This window comes from Phyllobates terribilis, unplaced genomic scaffold (assembly GCF_046119375.1).
Source record: "Phyllobates terribilis strain yellow unplaced genomic scaffold, ASM4611937v1 Scaffold_3__8_contigs__length_932513732, whole genome shotgun sequence".
Lineage (NCBI taxonomy): Eukaryota > Metazoa > Chordata > Amphibia > Anura > Dendrobatidae > Phyllobates > Phyllobates terribilis.
In genome coordinates this window covers 276,211,785-276,236,475 of record NW_027362763.1, presented here as the reverse complement: position 1 = coordinate 276,236,475, position 24,691 = coordinate 276,211,785, and the positions used below count along the sequence as shown (strand labels likewise).

The window sequence follows — 24,691 nt, the reverse complement described above, 5'->3', positions numbered from 1 at the left end:
CGATAACTGTTCGTGCACCAAAAGCGTGTCCTGCATGTCTGGCGCTATTTAGAGCACCAATCATGCAGGGATTGTCTGCCACTCACTGTAATGCCACAGCCATGGTGGTTGTGGCATTACAGTGATTGCCCAAATCGATGGGAACAGTGCCAACAGTGAAACATGAAAAGCCGACAATTCAGCAGCGGCATACACCTGTACCCGACAATTTAGAACCGAAAGAATAGAGCTTCACACATAGATTAGATAGATATAAACATGTCAGCCACATATATACGAAGTACAGTGAAAGTGCTGCTTACTGTACTTGTCATTTAGCGTAAAGGATTTATCAAAAAAAATAATAGTGTTTTCATGCACCGTCTCTTAAAAAAAGCCGGCCGGCAATTCAGCAGCGGTACCCGACAATTTAGAATAGAAAGAATAGAGAATCACACATAGATTAGATAGATAGAAACATGTCAGTCACATATATATGAAGTACAGTGACAGTGCTGCTTACTGTACTTGTCATTTAGCGTAAAGGATTTATCAAAAAAAATAATAGTGTTTTCATGCACCGTCTCTTTAAAAAAGCCGGCCGGCAATTCAGCAGCAGTACCCGACAATTTATAACAGACAGAATAGAGCTTCACACATAGATTAGATAGATAGAAACATGTCAGTCACATATATATGAAGTACAGTGATAGTGTTGGTTACTGTACTTGTCATTTAGTATTAAAATAAAGGATTTATTATTAAAAAAATTGGCGTGGGGTTCCCCTTAATTTTAGGCTCTAGCGGAGGTTAAGCAGACGGCTGGGGCAGATGTTTGAAGCCTGGGAAGGGGGTAATACCCACGGAACTTCCCAGGCTACTAATATCAGCCCCCAGCTGAATACATAGCCTTTACTAGCTATTAAAATGGGGGACCCCCCAAAAAAAATGACGTGGGGTCCCCCCTAATTTAATAGCTAGCAAAGGCTAGGCAGACAGCTGGGGGCTGATATTAATAGCCCAGGAAGGGAGCCATGAATATTGGCCCCCTCCCAGGCTAGAAACACCAGCCGTCAGCCGCCCCAGAAATGGCGCATTCATAGGATGCGCCAATTCTGGCACTTAGCCTCGCTCTTCCACGCTGCCCTGGTGCGGTGGCAGGGGGTAATAGGGTTGGGGTTGATGTCAGCTTATAATGCCAGCTGACATCAAGACCAGGTTAGTAATGGAGAGGCGTCTATAAGACACCCCCATTACTAACCCCATAGTCAAAGTTAAAAAAAACACAAACACCCAGAATAAAGTCCTTTAATTGAAATAAAGACACAATCCTTTATTGTTCTAAATTAAACCATACTTACCGTCACGCCCATTCCAGCTGAAGCCAACGATCTCCTGCAATAAAAGAAAAATAATAAAGCAACCTCATCCTTACCTTTCCATGGTTCCCACGACAGCTTCAGCTCTGCTACATCGAGATGACAGGCTGGACCGCAGCAGAACGCTGCCATCCAGCCTCTCATCCCACAGACACTGAGAAGCGCAGGCTTGCTTGCGCTGCTCAGCGTCTCTCTGTGACGACATCCAGATGAGCCGAGTTCATGTCCAATGAACTCGGCTCACCTCATGCACGTCACTGACAGCGTGGGAAAATTCTCACGCTGAAGCGGTGAGTGCAGGAGAATTCTCCCACGCTGTCAGTGACGTGCATAAGGTGAGCTCATGTCCAATGAACTCAGCTCACCTCCTGCACGTCACTGACAGCGTGGGAGAATTCTCCTGCACTCAGCGCTTCAGCGTGAGAATTCTCCCACGCTGAAGCGCTGAGTGCAGGAGAATTTTCCCACGCTGTCAGTGACGTGCATAAGGTGAGCTCATCTCCAATGAACTCAGCTCACCTCCTGCACGTCACTGACAGCGTGGGAGAATTCTCCTGCACTCAGAGCTTCAGTGTGAGAATTCTCCCACGCTGAAGCGCTGAGTGCAGGAGAATTTTCCCACGCTGTCAGTGACGTGCATGAGGTGAGCCGAGTTCATTGGACATTAACTCGGCTCATCTGGATGCCCTCACAGAGAGACACTGTGGAGCGCAAGCAAGCCTGAGCTTCTCAGTGTCTGCGGGATGACAGGCTGGATGGCAGCGTTCTGCTGCGGTCCAGCCTGTCATCTCGATGTAGCAGAGCTGAAGCTGTCATGGGAACCATGGAAAGGTAAGGATGATGTTGCTTTATTATTTTTCTTTTATTTCAGGAGATCGTTGGCTTCAGCTGGAATGGGCGTGATGGTAAGTATGGTTTAATTTAGAACAATAAAGAATTGTGTGTTTATTTCAATTAAAGGACTTTTTTCTGGGTGTTGTGTTTTTTTTAAATACTTTACTAGAAATTCATGGTGGTCATGTCTAATATTGGCGTGACCCCATGAATTTCGGGCTTAGGGCCAGCTGATAATGCCAAGCTGGCCCTAACCCCTTTATTACCCAGTGAGCCACCGCATCAGGGCCCTGGTTGAGTTGGGTACAGCGCCAGAAGATGGCGCTTCTATGAACGCGCCATTTTCCGGGGTGGCTGCGGACTGCAATTTGCAGCGGGGGTGGCCCAGAAAGCTTGGGCCTCCCTGCGCTGCGGATTCCAGCCCCCAGCTGCCTAGTTGTCCTGCCTATTAGGGTGCTCTCCCTCCCTCCCCCTGTGTGCTTCTGTCCTCACACTGCATGTCCTCCTGCCTGGTTGGGTCAGTTACTCTATCATCCTCCACTTCGTATTACACTTCCACACCCTGGTCCTCTTCCTGACTTTCTGGAAATTGTGTCTCATCATTGTCCATCTCTTGTGACACTTTCCCACAGTCGCATTCGTGTGACTGTGGCTGCTCAAATATTTGGGCATCGCTGCATGCGATCTCCTCTTGCCCCACTTCAAGTGGACCAGGCGAGAGGCCCGAATCTATAAATGGAAAAGTGAACAGCTCTTCAGAGTGTCCAAGTGTGGGATCAGTTGTCTCTGGGCACTCGGCATGTTGGGTGGAAGGTGATTCAGGGTGAGTAATATGCTGTCCCGATTCACGGCTACTGAGGCTTGACCATGTGGAAGACAGGGTGGTGGTGGCTAAGTGACTGGAAGCATTTTGTGCTATCCAACCAATAACTTTTTCACACTGCTCTGTGTTCAATAGTGGTGTTCTGGGGTCCCCCATTAATTGGGACAGGAAGGTTGAGCGAGAAGATGTGGGTATTTGTTGTGGCACAATTTCAGCTTGCCCACAGCCTCGGCCTCTGCTTGCACCATCACCATCAGGTCCAGTTCCCCATCCCTTGCCAGGTGCCTTGCCCATTTTAAATAGAAGACAATATCTTCCACGCTCACTGCAAAAGGCTAAATTTGGATCAAACTTATATGTGATCCGTGTGACGGACAAAACACAGTTTTAAATAGCTGGCCTGTAGGTAACTATTATGAACAGCAAACCGGTGTCACAAACTTCGCTGACACGCTGAAACAAATTTTTAATTGAGGCCAGAAATGGCAGTATTTTCTGAAATTGTATATGTGATCCGTGTGACGAAGAAAACACAGTTATAAATAGCTGGCCTGTAGGTAACTATTTTAAACAGCAAACTGGTGTCAATAGCTTCACTGACACACTGAAACAAATTTTTAATGGAGACCAGAAATGGCAGTATTATCTGAAAACGTACATGTGATCCGTGTGACGGACAGACCACAGTTTTAAATAACTGGTCTGTAGGTAACTATTTTTAACAGCAAACTGGTGTTAATAGCTTCACTGACACACTGAAAAAAATTTCAATGGAGGCCAGAAATGGCAATATTTTTAGCGCAATTATATGTGATCCATGTGACGGACAAACCAGTTTTACAATTTTAGGATTTTTAGTGCTGTAATATGGAAAGGACCTGGCTGTATTCTGCAGTGTCAACAAGCAAATGGTGCAGAAAAAAGGGGTTGTCTGGATTGCTTTTTAAGCAAATAATGAGGATTAAGATCCCAAAAAAATTATTCCTGGCCCCTGAGACCTGGGCCTATATCTAGAAATGTCTAACAGCAGCAGCAGCAGTCCAAACTGGAATGAGGCCTCTTGTTCTATATGCACTACAGTCTGCTATAAACGCTGCCTGCCTGCCTATATACACTGCCTGCCTGATATCTCTGCAGATGGATTAGTCCTCAGAAGGACTGTTTGTTGAGATGGAGATATGTAATATACTTCTGTTCGACCTACACTACGTAATAAACAACCAAATCTCTCCCTAGCTCAGCAGCACCTCTCCCTACAGTGTCTGATGCCGTAATGACTGTGACGAGCATGGCGGTTCCAGGTCTGATATAGACCTGATGACGCTGTGCGGCCAGCCAATCACTGTAATGCCCACAACCAATATGGCTTCGACATTACAGTGAGTGGCAGGCAATCCCTGCATGTTCATTGGCTCTGTAAAGAGCGCCAAACATGCAGGGAGGAGACCCAAGCTCCCGCCAAGCAAGCCCGGAAATACTCGGCGAGCGCCGAGCATCTCGGCCAGTGAGATGCTAGGGCGAGCACCGAGCAGTAGCGAGCATGCTCACTCATCACTAATTATATTTTCATACAAGCAAATGATAAATATTAGAGAATTCATATGAAATTACTTAATATATTAACCTATTATTATTATTATTATTATTAGATGCCTCTGTTGTAATGATTTTGCGACTTTATTTGAAATCAAAGGCATACAGATCAACACTGGTACTGGTTTAAAAGTCTTTTTATGCAGGCTAAAAATTAGCAAAAGAGGGTTCATGCAAAATCTCCTCTGTCATCGGTCAGTTTAAGTCCTTGTTCACAAGTTCAGTATTTGGACAGAATTTTCCGTCTGTATTTGTAAGCCAAAATCAGGAGTGGAACAATCGGCGGAAAAGTATAATAGAAACACATACACTACTTCTTTTTGTCCTGATGTGTTTTTTTCAGCCATTTGATTGGGTAGTACCTCGTTTGGAGAGGATTCTATTAGGAGCCACTTCAAGAAAGTGAAGTGCATTTTTTTTTCCCCAAGACCTCATTTGAACAGTAAAGTGGATTTCCCATAGAAATTATTAGGAAGAGTTTAGCAAGCATTTTGTTGGATACTTTGAAATTGGATCTGGAAGTATAATTGATTCAAAAAATACTTTTTTGTTAGCTGACTAGATCATTTTTGTGGGAAGTGCTGCTGACAATATGCATGCAGTATGGAGGAAGAATGATCACATTAACAATCATTCCATCACCATACAGTTTTATCAACCTGCATGAATGTGGCTATGCAACTTCCGATCATCACAAGATCTCCTTCTCTACTCCCTTCTTATCACCTCTTCTCATAATCGCATACAAGATTATTAAGATGAGGAGATCATGTGTGAGTTTGAGACGCTGAATGTCCAGTCTGTTAGGTATGAAGAAACAGGATGCAAATCGTGCATGCTGCGATTTTTTTCTTTGGACAGACTGGGTCTGAGGAAAGAATTGGACAAGTGCATGGCTTGATAGACTAACATTGGTCGGAGTGTGACCCAATTTTTTTGTCAGGTAGCACTCGGTTTGAAAATATGGTATCTGCACCATCCCATATTTGTTTATAGTCGATCAAACCTCATTTATTGACAAAAAACAGCTAGTCTAAATGAGCCATAAAAGTGCTCAATTTAAATGTTTTATTTAGATGTAGTGTGAAAAGATTGATTGTGCAGACTGTCAAAATATGACATCTTTTTACAATGACAGCTACAAACGGTGCAAAGTCTTGTTTAAATTGTTTCTGCATTTTACTTAGTGTACTTAAAAAACTCATTCTGATTTTACCAAAATATTAGGGAATAGCTAATTATGCAGGTTAATATCCAATATTTACTTTAAACCATATATTTGCCTACTTTTAAACCCCATTAATTCTCTAGAAAAGTAAAATAAAACTTGTTATAACAAGGGAAGCTTAACGAGGGAAGTTAATGTAAATAGGAACACATTTCTCCATTTCCAGTTGTATTAGGTAGGCATATTTGTTCCAAATGTACATATCAAAAGAGATTTCAAAATAATAATGAAAAAAAAAAAAGAATATCACCATAGCAACGATCAGATTCCTATGCTCATTTGATATATACCTTAGAAAATAAAAAGGTATAATAGACAATTCAATCACACCAGTTTTTCTAAATCTCCCACATATTCTTTCTTGAATTGTGTTCACAAACAGTCTCTAATGGAAAAAGAATTATGGTTCATTGAGCAAAAACACAATGAATATATAGTGTTATTCTTCTGTCATTTTTTAAACTAGTACCTCTGTCTAACAATCATTAGTACAGTATACCTGTTATACAAAACAAAAATGACTGACTAAGCCACATATAAGTAAACTGGCACATGAATCTTAAGCACAAAGCTATTATGCATCAGCTCTTATCGAATAAATGTGCTTAAAGTGAACCTATCATCTGATTCATGATGATGCTTGAAAAATGGCTAGCATGACTCTTAGTCAGGCTGCAGTCATAGGAGACAATGCAGATTTCTTTAAATGTTCAGGGTACCCCTTGTTGTCTTCCTGCAATATACAGATATGCGGAAGCTATGGCATCATTACTTCTACCCTTACGGGTTTTCTGTTCATAAATTTGTTTAAATAAATTATTAGTCCGTTTGATAATATTACGTGGGAGGTTTTTTCAATTTGCCATATTTGTGATTTCCTTAAACGCGTTCAACATGTCGCGGTCTGAACTGCTCATTGACCTACAGTTCTGGTATTTGGAATTTCCGAACTCATCAAAACTTGCTGACCCGATTGCCTTTCCGATTATCATACTCAGGTCTCCATCACATAGAAGAGGATTCTCCAACTCGAGAGGGATGTTTGGAAGCTTTGTCGTTGATGAGGGTTCTCCATTCAGAGCTAACATCAATAACTCGATCACCTACAACAAGTCCACATTCTGAGCAGATCATATCCCCCGCTCTATAATCTTCAACCAAAATGGCTTCAGGATGATTTGGACAAGTTACTCTCAGTTCCACACGACTTGTTGATGCCATTATGAAGGGATCCGCTCTACCCGACACATAAAAGACTTCTTAGTGCTGGAGACCTGAATACGCTGATCGGAAAGTGAATAGGTCCAAATACCAGAACCGTAGGACAATGACAGTTCAGGCCGCGCCATGATGAACATGTTTAAGGAAATCACAAATATGGCAGACTGAAAAAACCTCCCGCGTAATATTATATATCAGATTAATAATTTATTTAAACTAGTGTCATACAAGCGTATATTCTTTTATTCGAGAGAATCGGGTCGATTATGCAAATGACATTCTTATCAAACTATGATCATAGTGTGATCCGATTCTCTCCAAAGAGGAAAAGATGGAGAAAAAAGTTTTTGCATCTTCTCCATTGTGTCAGTCTGTGGAAATCGGATGTCATCTGAGTGCAGTCAGATGTTTTCCACGGACTCATTGATTTGCATGGCCGATTGTAATCCAAATATCGGATCAGTTCCAGGCATGCTGCAATTATTCTCCTCGGACTGGCTCAGTCAGAGGAAAAATCAGACATGTGCAGGGCCCCAAAGAATAACATTGGTCCAAATGCGATCTGATGTTTGGTTTGATCACACTTGGATCAAAAATACAGCCATGTGCACAAGAATTCTGGCAGCACTATTGAAGCCGAGTATATTTTACTGTGAAATTCTGTAGCATTTCATAGAAAACATAATTTGTAAAGCTAGCCAGGGATTATATGTCTCAGCTGATTAGCGCAAATCAAGGTCCCAGTAGCTTCTCTTTTCCCCAATCCCTTTATCCTATAGGTCTACCCATAAGCACACACATACCTGCAATGGAACAATTTGTTAGAAGAGGGAAAAAAGCTGCTGGTGCTGGGTGTGGGATGCCGATCCTTTTGCTGCAGAGAGATAAAATTATTTCCCAAAACAACAGGAAGTGTAGTTGAATGGTGATGCCTCAAATTGTGGACCAACAACTAGTGTAATAAAGGAATTGCATTTTTCACGTAGTGGCACTATGTTGCATTGAGAGAAGATGGACAGATGCTTAGTGTGGCATTTCATTGGAACTATGTGCTGGATAAAATGTGGAGGTGTAGGCTGTCATTCAGAGTGTTGGGGCGTGATTACATCTGCACTCCCAGTATATTGATCAGTGATGCAATGACTACTCTGCACACCATTGGTGACTCAGAGAGAGACATTTAAAGATGATTAAAATGTGATTAAAACTTCATTTTTCCTGTGCAATGACACTTCATGTCAAATGGTTAAACAGATTTTAATGCTATTAACTTGCAGATTAACCCTATATGCATATAAATGTACAACTATTACTCTGTCTCCTCCAACCCTTTCAGTGGTGCACTTCATAGTGATACGTGGTTGGAATGATAACTGATACATTGCCGGAATCAGGGTCTATTTTCCTACATCATGCTGTTTTTACATGAGGTAGCAAAAACCTGCTGACAGATTCCCTCACCGAATGTCATCTTCCCTAGTTTTCTGCACCACTCCAGCCCTCTACTCACTCAAGTAAGTTAAGTTCCAACTCGCCAGATCACCCTACGATTTGAGTGTGAGTCAGAAGATGTTTATACAATGCAAGTTTATGGAGCCCCAGAACAATGCTCCATAGACTTACAATATAAAAGCAAATTTCCGCTCACACATAAATTCATGTTTGATCTGGTGAGTCAGAATTTCAGTGAGTAAGAGGCGGACCGGTGAGACACTGGAAACAGCAGTCGGTAAGTATATTAATACACTTACACTAAATTACAAATACAGTTAGATAGCTTTAAAAAATATGTTTTGTTTTGTTTCAATGCTTCTATAAATCAACTATTTTTTAAAAAAATTGTGTCGTCATATTCTGAGAGCCATACATCTAGTATAGTTCTGTCAAACGAGCTGCTTGAGGAGTTTTTTTTTTAAAGAAAATATATTGTTTTCTTTGATACCATTGTGGGGTATGCACAACTTTTTAATAATTTTTTATTATTCTGCTTTGGAGGCAGAATAAATAAAGAAGCATAACTTCTGGATTATATGCACATATACTTTTTTTAAACAAAGGTCACATTTCTGTGTTATCGACATGTAATCTTTATTCTACAGGTTAATACAATAATCATGATGCCAAAATTATGTTTTTTATGTCTTATGTCTTTTGCATAGAAAAACACTTTAAAAATATCATCTATTTTATATGCCATATTCTTTGAACCACAACTTTTCTATTTTTCTACATACAATGCTGTTTAAGGACTTGTTTTTGAGAGACAAGCTGAAGTTTTCAGTGGTATCATACCTGGGTACATACAACTTTTTGATCACCTTTTATTGCATCTTTTTATACCAAAGATGAACAAAAAAAAATTAATCTGCAATTGATTTTTATTGTTTTTTATTTTACATAGTTCATGTGGAGTATAATAGGCCGGGGTGTATGGCAGACACAGAGGTTATTGTTAAGCTTCCAGCTGTCATGCACCCCATTGGCACCCTACTGCAGTACAGTAGTTTTGATGGCCTGATGGAGTGAGCGCTTTCGCTCAGTCAAACTTCTGTGCAGTTATAAATGAGCTAGAAAAGAGCTAAACATCGATCACGGGTGTGTCAGTGATCTTTAACAAGTCACAGTATAAACAACCATCAGAGTTTTTTTCAGCAACACATAAAAAGTACAAGCATCACATGGAAAGGGTTAAGTAAGACATACTTAGTGAAAGTAAACAGGTGACCAGAAGTGCCAGTGCCTGTTTACTTTCACTAAGTATGTCTTAGTTAATCCTTTCTATGTGATGCTTGTACTTTTTATGTGTTGCTGAAAAAACCTCTGATGGTTGTTTATACTGTGACTTGTTATAGGTCACTTAATCTATGTTATTTAACTTTTTCTGCACACATTGTCTGTGACTAATGGATTGTATGGGTTGGACTATGTGACCTATTATAGGTCCAATGTGAATTTGATACCAGCTGTGTCTTTATCTACCCCCTTCTGCCTCACATGCCCATGTTATGTCTTTTCACACATGTTATTTATACCTGTGTGTTATTTCTTAAAAAATACATAAATAAAGCATTTATCTCTTTTAGTCAACATATGGTGTTTTAATTATATTATCTTGGGGGTTTGAAAATACCTATAGTCTCTCTGGTTTATATAATGTTTAGTGGTATGCCCCCTATTACATCCAAGGTCCTATCTGTTATTGTTATTTTGTTGTACTATAGTTGTGATCTTGTCTGATGCAAAGGGAGACCAAATGGTTCATGCTCTGGATGCCAACTCTTCTTGCTCTGTCGTCGCATGTACACTACCATTCAAAAGTTTGGGATCACCCAGACAACTTTGTGTTTTCCATGAAAACTCATACATTTAGTTATCAAATGAGTTGCAAAATGAATAGAAAATATAGTCCAGACATCGACAAGGTTAGAAATAATGATTTTTATTTGAAAGAATAATTTTCTCCTTCAAACATTGCATTCGTCAAAAAATGCCCCCTTTGCAGCAATTACAACATTGCAGACCTTTGGCATTCTAGCTGTTAATTTGCTGAGGTAATCGGGAGAAATTTCACGCCATGCTTCCTGAAGCCCCTCCCACAAATTGGATTGGCTTGATGGGCACTTTTTGCGTACCATATGGTCAAGCTGCTCCCACAACAGCTCAATGGGGTTGAGATCTGGTGACTGCACTGGCCCCTCCATTACAGATAGAATACCTGCTGCCTGCTTCTTCCCTAAATAGTTCATGCATAATTTGGAGGTGTGCTTTGGGTCATTGTCCTGTTGTAGGATGAAATTGGCTCCAATCAAGCGCTGTCCACAGGGTATGACATGGCGTTGCAAAATTGAGTGATAGCCTTCCTTATTCAAAATCCCATTTACCTTGTACAAATCTCCCACCTTACCAGCACCAAAGCAACCCCAGACCATCACATTACCTCCACCATGCTTGACAGATGGCGTCAGGCATTCTTCCAGCATCTTTTCAGTTGTTCTGCGTCTCACAAATGTTCTTCTGTGTGATCCAAACACCTCAAACTTTGATTTGTATGTCCATAAAACTTTTTTCCAACCTCCCTCTGTCCAATGTCTGTGTTCTTTTGCCCATATTAATCTTTTCATTTAATTAGTCAGTCTCAGATCTGGCTTTTTCTTTGCCACTTTGCCATGAAGGCCAGCATCCCAGAGTCGCCTCTTCACTGTAGACGCTGACACTGTCGTTTTACGTGTACTATTTAATGAAGCTGCCAGTTGAATTGCTGTGAGGCGTCAATTTCTCAAACTAGAGACTCTAATGTACTTGTCTTGTTGCTCAATTGTGCAGCGGGGCCTCCCACTTCTCTTTCTACTCTGGTTAGAGCCTGTTTGTGCTCTCCTCTGAAGGGAGTAGTACACAGCGTTGTAGGAAATCTTCAGTTTCTTGGCAATTTCTTGAATGGAATAGCCTTCATTTCTAAGAACAAGAATAGACTGTCGAGTTTCACTTGAAAGTTCTCTTTTTCTGGCCATTTTGAGAGTTTCATAGAACAAACAAATGTAATGCTCCAGATTCTCAACTAGCTCAAAAGAAGGTCAATTTTATAGCTTCTCAAATCAGCCAAACCATTTTCAGCTGGGCTAACATACTTGTGCAAGGGTTTTCTAGGGTTTTCTAAACATCCATTAGTCTTCTTACACAGTTAGCAAACACAATGTACCATTAAAACACTGGAGTGGTGGTTGTTGGAAGTGGGCCTCTATACACCTATGTAGATATTGCAATAAAAACAAGACGTTTGCAGCTAGAATAGTTATTTACCACATTAACAATGTATAGAGTGTATTTCTGATTCATTTAATGTTAGCTTCGTTGAAAAAAAATGTGCTTTTCTTTAAAAAACAATGACATTTCTAAATGACCCCAAACTTTTGAATGGTGGTGTTCATGTAAGGTGTGGACCTGTGAAAAATACTTCACCACAACATTCATATTTGACAAGATTTGCAAAGGGGTAAACATTCAACTGACCAGTCTTTCTCTTTCTGAAATCTGGATAGTCAGAACACCCTCATACAAAGTAGATATTCTCTGATTTTGATGAAATCAGCAGATTTAATCAGCTTTTATTTGATACATATGATCAGTAGAGATGAGTAGATCATTTGAAATTCAAATTCTCAAGCTTCAACAAATTTTCACCCCATATGTTATTCACTTGGAATTTAACCTCATTACTTAAAAGCCTCTAATTGCCCAAAAAATACAACATACATTCTAAAAATGAAGTAGTAGAATATTTTTTAAAAACTTGAAAAAAATATATAACCGTTTGAATTATTCTCCTTCTCATCCTAAATATAAAGAAATAAAACACTAAAAACAATATACATATGAAATATGCACATCTGTAAAAGTTCAGTTTATCAAAATATTAATTTATTAACCAAATCAGTAAATGCTATAGTGAGAAAAAATAAATCTAAATGCCAGAATTGCATTCCAAAATGGTATAATTAAAAGAGAGGGATCATGTCACAAAAAGGAAGCTCTCACACAAAGATGCATTTTTTACAAAAATCCAATTTTTTTTTCATCACTTAATTGTACTAAATTGTAGAATCATTTTGCTGGTTTAATTTTGTCTTAGAATTAGCGGTGTAAAACATAACTCAAAACCAACTGTGGAATTGTGCTTTTTTTTACAATTTTCCCAAGCTTGGAATTTTTTCATCACTTTTCAGTACTACACATGATGAAAAGGATGTTGACATTCAAATGAATAACTTTTGCTGTGCAATTTGGAGCTGAAAGACAAGTCAATTGAGTGGCCTGTGTTCTCATGCACATGAGAACAGAAAGTGGGCACACCTCTCTTTTTTGGCCATAAAAGTAGCTAGGTATCTTCCAGTGAGGCTGATCATGTCATCATTTTTAGAAAGGCAGCAGACTCAACAGGATGTACATCAGTGATATGTGAAGTGACACACCCCCTGGGCCATGGGGTACTCGATAGCCGGGCCGGTTGGTGCTGGGGATGTCACGGTAGCAGTGACCCGGTCCGTGACCCAGGGCGGTCAATTAAATATTAAAGAAAAGGGGAATAAAGTTTTTAGAGATAATGTTCAAGACACCACCTGTGGTATGCATCTATATGGGGCCGCCACTGCAGTCTAGATCCACTGGAGCTGATGGTGACGCAGCAGAGTTGGTTAAGCTCTCCACAGGCAGAGCTTAGCTCCAGGGCAGGATATTGAGATTTTATGAGGTAGATGTTGTTGCTGCGATGTAGTGCAGGGCTGGTGATGGCGCAGCAATTATTCAAGGACACAGTGGGGTGCAGTCTTCAGGTTTTACTCACAGTTGTTCAAGACTCCAGGTTACAGTTACCAGTGTGTAACCACCCACGTCGTCCTATGTCCTCCGGGGTAGGGATCCAGCAATCTCTCTGGTATCTCAGGAGCACTTAAACGGGACCCCGTTCTATGTACCTTTCCCGGTCGTCTCACTGCGCTGGCTCTCACCCTCCTGCCCTGCGCCTCACAATCAGTGTCCAAAGCCAGTTGCCTCAGGCCTTGTCCGGCGACGTGCAGTCCCCTGGACCCTATGTGGTCACCTTTTCAGCAATGTAATTGTGAGTTTTGGCTGCAACACCTTGAAAATGCTGCAGCCTTTGGTTCGCTAGCTGAGCCTGGTTGTTCTCCACTAGTTTTGGGGCCGGTCTCCTTCTGCAGCCTGATCCCTCCACGTCAGCGTGAACTCGGGCACACGGGTAGCCTCTGCATTCACCGTGCCCCTGGGATCCCCTATGTCTTCCTCTGGAGTCCTCTTCACTGCTCCTCTCTCCTCCTGGGCCTCTCTCACTAGGCCCGACTCTTCTCTCCATTCCTCTGAGCAGAGCTCCTCCTCCCAACTTGACTCTGAACTCTGAACACTTCCAGAACCTTCCACCCTTTCTTTTATACTCCTACCCTCTGTGCTCCACTGATGTTCTTCCTCCACCCACCTCCTCCAACTAGTTCCACTCTCCAGCTAGGGACCAGGGACTGTGCTCTCCCTTAGGAGCAATCTAGCCCTTCCCTACTGAAGTGGAGTGTATTGGATGTGGGTGTGTGGGTCCTGGGTAGTACTCCCTCCTTACCTGAGAGTGGGGTACCACACCTCTGGGTGAGATGCAGTACCTCTGTGGCAACTGGACCCACAGGGGCACCACAGAAGCATTACCTTTTTCAGAGCTTACTGCAGAAAAAAGTGATTTGGCTCCAGAGGATCTTTTTGACCCTTGTCACCTTCAATTTGCATCATCAATGCCAGCAACCTCCTCCTCTGATCACCTCACCTCCTCTCCTCATCACCACTGTCTGATTTGACGGTTTTAAAACAATATCCCCATCTTCATTCCATATTTGGATGACAGGTGCCTCCATGTACGTTATAGCCAGTGCTCCTTTCCCCATCCCCACCCTGCATCATTCCCACACCAATATTTGACCTGGCTGTGAAGGCTACTGCCACTACCAATGCCTCTAACACCACAGCTTGTAGAGCCAGCACCAAAGCTTAACACTAATTAAAATCATGTTCTCCGTCTTCTTTGGCCAAATGTAATCTGAGAACAATAAATCAAGTAGAAGTTTTCCTAGTGTATTATGCTTCCTAGTCTGTGGGGTGCTGTAGGTTATGGTACTATGGGTATAACAGAAAGAGGTGACTCTTGGACAGAATTTAAATTCCGCTCTGTACAACATTAAGTGTTATGACAGAGGAGTTGGTCTGAGCAGATCACTCACTCGAACTGATGGTGTTGCTGTCAGGGACTACATAAGCCTGCTGTGATTAAAATTAGTGGTTTCACAGATATTTCATTATGTTTTTCTCTTCCTCCCCACTGATATGTTTGCCAGAGGTAAAGGAGGCCAAATTTTACTTGTATTTTGTACTACTACTCCTGGGATGATTATCACTAGTACTGACAGTTGTGTTGCTTCTGCTAGCGGCTCCCACATTTTTTTACATAACATGTTTTTTTATATTATGCCCAGTTAAATGTTTGATTTGTTTCCAAAACTTTCTTACCACATTTAGACAACTCAGAAAATGCATGAAATAACTAGAAATGCTAGGTACGGTTGACATGAGAGACAAAAATAATAAGTCAAGAACAGTCTACCTGTAAAATCGGTACAGCATATATTTGCCTCTAATTTGACAATTTAAACATATCAGGCAAAACAGACCTGCACAGTAACATTTGTTGATTTACTGTAATAATATGTTTGAAAATTCACATGAAATCCCCTTGGCCTAAAAGAAAATGTCATGAAAAAAAATTAGGGAATAAGAGCATCACTTAAAAATGCTGCAATAGACCAAAGTATATTTGTGTCAAACTGGAAAATTAAAATAACTATAGCAGTTTTCAAATCTCGACCAAAACCTGCTTCTGCAACTTCTGCTTCTTTGGCCAGGCGCCACCATATTTACTCTGGGGGCGCTGCTGGTGATATAAATGTCAGAGCCAAAAGCTCTGGATGGTGGCCTCTGTCCAGCCACTAAGGTTAGAGTGGCTGGGACCTGGAGTGCCATTCAGTCTGACAGTTTAGGTGTGTGTGCATCCAGTTTAAGTTATCAGCTCCCTGATCCAGCCAATTGGTGAGCACCATACCCTACTAAAACTTCTAGCTTGCTGCTGGAAGCTGCGAGATATAGCTTAGTGTTTCCCTGGCTAGCTGTGCATCTTCTGCTCATGTTTTGTTTAGTATATTCCCGTTTTGACCGTGCCTTGTTTCTGACTATTATTACGGATTTTGTCTATGATGTGACCTCTCACTCTGACCCTGTTTGGCGACTATTCCTACCTCTGGACCGCAGCCCTTCCATGGTAGCATTCCAATGGGTCCTATTGTAACACCAGATTCCTGTACAATGGTTAAAGGGTATTGGGATTTCTCTGGAGTCTGCCAGATGGAGTGGCTTGTGCCAAGTCTGTCCAAGGCAGCCTTTTGAGTCTGTGGCCTCAGGCAGACATTACAGCAGTATGCAAAAGGTAAAATGTATGTAATTGTGTATAGTTCTTTTCAAATTTTTCGAATGTCCAATACAGCAAGGAAAACATTGAGGTTTAGCAAGAGTAAACAATGAACATGGATAAAGTGTTCCTTGCTTTGTGACATCCCTTCTCTTAAGATCCGCTTACATAGAGTTTGTTTGCCACACTTGTTGGATACATACAGGCAATAGTAGTGATTCAGGTATATGTTGGAAATTCATGCAGTTGTAATCGATGCATATTGCTTTGCAGAGTTTAAAAACATTTGCACAATGAGAAGGCTTTTATGATATTGTCTAATTTATCCTTTGCTTAGCTACTGTGATTTACTTGTGTATTACCCATTTTTACATATATCCATGTGACTTGTGTATTCTTCCCTTTGAGCCCTCACTGTGAGCTTCGCTTTTTATACTTTTATGTATATATATGTATGTTTTGACATTCATTACACCTGCTGGTGTATTCATGTTTTTTAATTTAATATTAATAACATTTATATTTTATTAATTTTTTGGAGGTTGCAACTCCTTATTTTTCTAGGTGACATTATATTTGGAGTTCTTTCCTTCTTTAATTTTCATTATTTTTTGGTTCAGAACATCTTCTTCCTTATAGTAGGATATAAAATAAATAGACCTAGATATACAGTAGATTTAAATATTCCCTCATTTTCTTGGGTCTGTCCATGTGACATCTACAATTTACATATAATCGTGACTATTCATAACATATTGAGCGTTATTGTTTAGTAACCACATTTACTTTTGCAGGCGTAGCATTAAACAAATATATTTTAATTTCATGTGACCTCATTGTGGATTTTCTTCAAGTAGTGACAGATATGCACAAAGGTAAATTTTGTTTGGATAAATCTAATTTCTTACAAATAGATGCTAGACTTGAGAAGCATTATCATTACATCTAGTATATTTTGCATATCATTTTGATTGATAAGCCAGGATGTTATGTGTCATCTTTGCAATTTGTGGCTGTAAAATCTAGTTTTTCCATAATGGCATGCAAATGACCCCATTGAAATATCACAGTGATCGTTTATAAAATGTTTGTTTTTCTCTAAGCCATTGCAAGTTGAATTGAAAGGATTTAGACTAGATTATATTTTTTTCAGTTAGCTCTGGTATGAATGCATATTTTATCATTAAAACCATATATATATTGAAAAAGGTAGAGATTGAAAGTAATGATTCTTTTGGTGCTTTGGGATTTTTTTTCCTGTCTTTCAATGTTTCAAATAGAAAGAGAAATTTGTAACCACTTTAGTTCATATTTTACTTACAATTTCAAATCATTGTTTACCATGAAAAAAACATTGCATTTGTAGCGCCCCTGAGGGTTCAGTTGCCACAGGGGTACTGCACCTCAGATAGAGGTGTGGTATCTCCTCTTCCAGGTAAGGATGGAGCATCACTCAGGACCCCACTTCACACTCAACACTACACCACTCCTGTCCTGTAGGGGGCCTAAATGCACCAGGGTGCTGCCCCGGCCCGGGATAGAGGAGATGGGGGAATCAAAGATAGGGGGAACAATGTAGTGGGTAATGGTGGAGGACACACTTACTGGAAGCACTTATTGATTCTTATATAATCTACGGCCATCTTAAGTTCAAGGTCTTTTGATTGTGGTCTTCTGTCAGGGTCCAGTAAGAGTCTGTAGCTGGCTGAAGATTCACGGTCCTCATTCTCAGGCTTTGAGATGAGGAGCGGGTCAGAGTTAACCAGTGTCTCTGCCCGGTCATGGTCCCGTTCTAAGAAGGCCTAGGAGGGGAGCAGAGGAGATAGGCTCCACAGGCAAAAGGATCCCAGGGGGATACGGATGGAGCGGAGTCGCCACCTGTATTCTTCACTCTGGCCTAGCCAGAGGGATTCCTGCTGTAAGAGGGGTGACCGGCCCCCGATATCTGACTGTGTACTTCACGTCACTGTTGGAAAAGCCCGGCGGCTTAGTGGATCCCAGGGAGGAACACAAGCGGGAGGAGAAGGAGAAGGAGAAGGAGAGGAACACACTGACAAGGTCTGGACAGGTGCCCCTGATCTACCTGGGAAGTGCTGAACCCCCTTCCTGGTGGCTGCAGTACGCCGTGTGTAGCAGAGAGAAGCTTTGCGGCTGAAAGTTCATCTAAAGTGAGTAAAAACCTGGATGACTTCATTTACCGCCTCAGCTTGGTTATTCCCACGCGGCACTGCACCCACCATCCCTCCACACTGCTCATCAAACACTGCCCTGAGGCCTACTCCGCCTGTGGGGGGTAGTACCAACCGAGCTGCCAGATCACCAGCCTCAGAGGACTGTTGCAGCGCTGGTGGCTAGTGTTGAGCCACCCCCGTAGTGTTCGAGTTCGGTTCGGTTCGTCGAACACCCGTGTGTTCGCCGAACTGTTCGTCGAACTGTTCGTCGAACACCTTCGAACACCGTTAAAACCAATGGCAGGCAAACAAAAACACATAGAAACACATAGAAAACACCTTCAAAGGTGTCCAAAAGCTGACAAACTGCTCAGAAGACATAACTAACACATGGAAAAGTGACAAGTACATATAGTCATGCGAAAATAAAAGAGGTGGAGGAGTAAAAGGAGGGGGAGACACAGATATAGGCATGTCATGCCCTTCTAAAATCCAAAAAGTGAGAAGCCGACACGGCCAGTCCGCTCCTGCCCGTGCCACCTCCGTGTCGCCGGGTTTGTGCCAGAGCCGCGGTGAACCCTGACGGCCAGCCCCCCTCTCCCAATACTGGTGCCTGTCCGCTGGTGGGTCGAGCGAGCCCCCCTGTGGTGGAGGCAGCTCTAAGCTTTTTAATTTAAATTGTCTCTCTAATTTGAATGAATACACTTTAAATCCATTTACAAGGATCTATTGGAGGGCAAGTCTCATGCCAGCAGCCGCGGTAATACCAGCTCCAGTAGCGTCCACTAAAGCTGCTGCAGTTAAAAAGCTTTTATAAGGATCGAGCTCGGCTGTCCACCGCAAGGCATCCTACTGCCAGTCCCAGCCCCTATGCCTTGGGGTGCCTCCTGATGCTCTTCACTAAGTATCCCATGGTCCCGAAGCATTTCCTTTGAAAAAATTAAGTGTCTAAACTACAGGTGGTGCAGCTTGCTTAACAGCCGGGATAATCCGCTCACTAGCAGACACTGCTACTAGGCACAAAGTATTTCCTGGGCTAGATGCAGTTAAAAATTTGTAATTAGATACTCTCGTTGGATGCTGAGAAAGCATTCCATAGAGTCTCCTGGCACGCAATATATGATTCTCTTAAAAAGCTTGGGGTAGGGGTCTAGGGGACCCTTTTATAGCCAAAATCACGGCCCTGTATCGCAATACGTCACCTAGGCTGAAGATAAATGGAACTGTAGCACCCTGAGGGCTCGGTTGCTACAGACGTATTGCACCTCACCCAGAGGTGTGATATCTCACTCTCAGGTAAGGATGGAGTGTGGATCAGGACCCGACACCTGCATGCATTACACCACATTGCCGTGGGGCAGGGCGACCAATATGCCCCTGAGATGGGCACGACAGTCCCTGTCCCTGGCTGGAGTGGGGGGAGGGAACACTGAGGAAGGGGAACCCTGTAGTGCAGGAGCAGGGAGGAAGCAGTTCCTGGGTGCATTGAGAAGGGAGTATAAAAGGTGGGCACCATCTTAGTTCAGTGCAGAGAAGTCTGAGCAGAAGTGGCAGGGAGCAGGGGCTCTGCATGAGCTCTGCTCCGGAGGCGGGCCTAGTAACAGAGGCCCAGGCCTGGAAGAGGGAGAAGGAAGGAAGAGGAGCGGAGAAGGCTCCAGGAACGAGGAATGAAGGGATCCCAGGGGTGCGGACGGGCGAGTCGCCACCGCACGCCCGAATCCACCTGCGTGGAGGGGTCAGGCCAAAGGGGGAGACCGGTCCCCGAACTAGTGGAGGCAGGAAACGACCCTCAGCTAGAAACCGGAGGCTCTGACATTTTATGTGGCGCAGCCCCTCGCTACACCCGCTAGGAAGGCACCACATAGGGTCAGGGAAACTGGCGCCAAGTTTACCAAGAGGAGGCCCGAGGCAGCCGGACAGAAGTGTTGGTAAGAAAGGCCAGACAAAGGATACACAAAGGGGGTCCTGTGAAGTGCTCCAAAGTTATCTGGGAGTTGTCTGAGCCCCTCACCTGGTGAGCACAGTACGATGTGGGCAGCCGTTACCTGCAGACGTGGTCTGGATAATAAGAACTGTGAGTAAAGGCCCTGAACTGCATCACTGACTCCGTGTCGTTACTGCTGCTGCCCTGCACCATCACCCCCATCCTCCGCATACACTGCCCTGAGGCTATACTCCTCCCGTGGGGAGTTATGCTACGCTCTGCTGCACCCACAACACCAGCCTCAGTGGTCTGCCCTGTAGCGGCGGTTCACTCTGACCGCAATCCACGGGTGGCGTAGTCGGACATTTAAACATCAAAACCACATAAATAGTTCCGCAACTGGTTTGACCGCCCTGAGCCACGGAACTGGGTCGCCGCCACGAAGACTACAACCACCAGCATCCACCAAAAAGGGTCCGGCTCCGGGTGTCCCAAGGCCCAGGGTGTGCGTCAGAACATTTTCATCACCTTTCACAATCACCAATGGGACAAGGCAGTGATGTCCTCTGTCCCCTCTCTTATACATCCTAGTGACGGAGCACCTGCTCTCATCAATTCGCCATAACCCCAATATTAGGTGGATTGAGGTGGGAGGCACCGAGTACAAGTGCTCTCTATTTGCTGATGATGTCCTAGTATATATCACTCAATCACATATATCCATCCATGCTGTTATGGCTGAAATAGATCACTTTGTTACATGGTAAAATTTTAAAATCAATGCAGCGAAGTCTGAGGCCCTCGATGTCTCCCTCCCCAAATCCATATAGGATTCCATCCAGTCCAACTTTCCCTTTGCCTGGCCCTCACAGGGTATCAAATACTTAGGAATTCCTATTCATAGAGACCTCTCCCATCTATGTTATCTTAATTTTGGACCCTTTATTGAACAACTCCATACAGACCACGGTTGGCAAGTTAGAACTGTAAGATTCACTACGTGAACCACTGGTGTTTTGTGGAAAAGCACATGTACACTGCGTTCCAAATTATTATACAAAAAGTGTTTAGGAGTGATAAGGGAAGAATTTGTTTGTTTGTCAGTTAAACTCATTGATGGTGATGTGTGTCAGGGCTCTTTATATCACTGTAAGCAATTGCAGACACCTGTGCTAATTAGTTTGGCAGGTGTGTCCAATGAAAGGCAAGACTACTTAAGAAGGCTCTCTCACATTATTAAGCAGCCTACATTTTCTGCCAAAATGGGAAAGAAAAAGGATGTGTCGGCTGCTGAGAAGCAACAAATTGTGGAGTGTTTAGGTCAAGGTATGACTACAATCAACATTGTGCGATGATCAGGATGAAGTGTCTTGGCAATCAAGAAGTATGTAGCTGATTCACAGTACACACGTGTGCGTGCTGATAAGGGCAAATTGAGGACTCTTTCCTACAGGCAATTACGTCAGGTTGAAAGAGCAGCGGCAAAAAAGCCTTGTCATAGCAGCAGACAAGTTTTTGAAGCTGCTTGTGCCTCCAACGTCCCCCGAACAACAAGATGCAGGGTCCTTCAGAGGTTTGCAGCTGTGCATGCGCCATCCTGTCGACCTCCTCTATCCACTTCACACAAGCAGAAACGGCTCCAGTGGGCCAAACATTACATGAAGACTGATTTCAAAACTGTTTTGTTCACGGATGAGTGCCGTGCAGCGCTCGATGGTCCAGATGGATGGAGTGGAGGATGGCTGGTTGATGGACACCCCACGCAAACACGGCTACAGCGCCAACAAGGAGGAGGTGGAGTAATGTTTTGGGCTGGAATCATGGGGAGAGAGATTGTCGGCCCCTTTAGGATCCCTGAAGGCGCTAAAGATGAACTCCATAATGTATGTGGATTTTCTCAAACAGCACTTCCTGCCATGGTTCAAGAAGAAGAACCGTGTATTTCACAGCAAGATCATTTTTCTGCATGATAATGCACCATCTCATGCTGCACATAAAACATCTGCATCTCTGGCTGATATGGGCATAAAAGGGGACAAACTTATGGTGTGACCCCATGCTCCCCTGACCTCTACCCCATTCAGAACCTTTGGAGCATCATTAAAAGGAGTGTCTATGATGGCGGGAGGCAGTTCACATCTAAGCAACAGCTCTGGGAGGGTATTCTGTCCTCATGCAAAACAATTGAAGCAGAAACCATCCAAAACCTGACAAATTCAATGGATGAGAGAGTTCAGAAGCTCCTTTCGAACAAGGGGTCCTATGTGAAAATGTAACATCACCTAGAATAAAGTTTTGAGTTGAAAACTGTTTGATTTCAGTTTCTAACAACCTGCTAATGCTTATAATTTCAAAAATGACCATTTTTTTGGTCTTTATTAAAATGAAAAGGTTGATCGAAAAGTTTGGGGGATCTAAGAGTGTGGCAACCCAGTAGTCATGATTACTTCGAATTCTGACAATATGAGGGTCATGCTGCAGGTAGTGCAGCAAGAAGGCACTTATGTGCCTTGCGCATCTCGGAGCCCCAAAATTATTTTCCGGGCTAGATGCAGCTAAAAATTATTTTTAATTTTAAATCTGGTGAAGCTTTAGTATAGATGGCCTAATAGGATCAGTGCTGCACACTGCTACAAAGCCCAAATTATTTTCCAGTCAAGATACAGATAAACATGATTAGTAATTTGAAAGCTTAAAACGGTTGGTAGGGTGATTTTAACCAATCATCAAGCTTTTACTCTCCCCAGGATGACACAGGGGTAGAAAAGTCGTTTCGGATCCATGATTTGTTCATCTTTATGAACGTGAGTCTGTCTACATTATCAGTGGAGAGCCGCGTGCGCTTATCTGTCAGCACACCACCAGCAGCGCTGAACACACGTTCAGACAGAACGCTGGCTGCGGGGCATGACAAGATCTCCAAGGCGTAAGTGGCTAGCTCCGGCCATTTATCCAGATTGGAAGCCCAAAAAGAGCAAGGGTCCAGTGACACAGTCGTGGCTTCAATGTTTACTTGGAGATACTCCTGTACCATCGTCTCTAGGCGTTGACTATGTGTCAGACTTCTTGTCTCCTGTGGCCTTGCAAAGGATGGGCTAAAAAAGTGGTGAAATGATTCCGCAAAATTGATGTTACCAGCAGATACTGTGGTTCTGTTACGGTTTGAGTGCTGAACACTTGACGGTCCCACGGTTGGCAAGTTGGAACTGTGAGATTCACTACGTGCACCACTGGTATTTTGTGGAAAAGCACATGTAAGATTCTGCAACAGTCTCTGCTGATACTCCTGCATGCGTGCATCCCTTTCTATGGCAGGAATAATTTCTGCAAATTTACTTTTGTACCGGGGATCTAACAGTGTGGCAACCCAGTAGTCAGGATTATTTCTAATTCTCACAATTCGAGGGTCATGTTGCAGGTAGTGCAGCAAGAAGGCACTCATGTGTGTTGCGCATCCAGGAGCACCAAGTCCCTGTTGTGTTGGTGGCGAGGTAACAATCATGCTTCCTTCCTCTGTCCTCTCCCCCCAACCTCGCACAACAGAAATGTGATCAAGGTCTCCCTCATCTGATGAGTCTTCCATCAGTTCGTCCTCCGCTTCTTCCTGGGCTCCTGCACCTTCCTCACTAGTTTGGCTGCTACCATGCGCCCTGGTAAAACCATCTCCCCCACCCTCACATGCCTGCCGCCTTGGTGATGCCGACCGTCTGGACCTTGCAGATGTTAGCCCTTCCGCATACAACTCCTCCTCCTCTACTTCCTCCACCTCCTCTTGTGCCACCACCTGACTCCGAATTCTGTTTAACATGTGCTCCAGCATGTAAATCACCGGAATAGTCATGCTGATAATGGCATCGTCAGCACTAAACATCTTCGTCGCCATTTCAAAACTGTGCAGAAGGGTGCATAGGTCCCTGATCTGAGACCACTCCTCCAGCGTGATTTGCCCCACCTCTGAATCTCGTTGGTCCAGGCTATACATCAGAACGTATTGCACCAGGGCTTGTCGGTGCTGCCACAGTCGCTGCAACATGTGCAGAGTTGAATTCCACCGGGTAGGCACATCGCATTTTAGCCGGTGAAGTGGCAGGCCCAACGACTTCTGTAGAGATGTAAGTCGCTGAGCTGCGGGATGCGAACGGCGGAAGTGAGCACACAGCGACCGTGCCCTCTGCAGAAGGCCATCTAGTCTGGGATAGTGGGCTAAAAATTGCTGGACAACCAGGTTCAACACGTGAGCCATACAAGGCACGTGTGTGACATTGCCCCGGCGAAGGGCCGCACCCAGGTTTACAGCATTGTCGCACACGGCCTTCCCTGGTTTCAGGTCCAGTGGAGACAACCATTCATGAAATTGGTTCTCCAGAGCTGACCACAACTCCTCAGCTGTGTGACTCACATTTCCCAGACATTTCAATGTAAAAACCGCCTGATGACGTTGAGCCCTACTGCCAGCATAGTAAGGAGGTGTGCAGGATCCCTTCTGCGCAGTTAGAAAGCTTGTGGCATGACCAGACAGGCTTTGGGTGCAGGTG

The 24,691-nt window shown here is 43.3% G+C and overlaps 1 pseudogene; it reads right to left on the bottom strand.

Moving 5' to 3' along the window:
- Window positions 1-6,441: 6,441 nt before the first annotated feature.
- On the bottom strand, window positions 6,442-7,057 carry LOC141258525 (transcription initiation factor IIB pseudogene; annotated as a pseudogene).
- Between the last annotated feature and the right edge of the window lie 17,634 nt (window positions 7,058-24,691).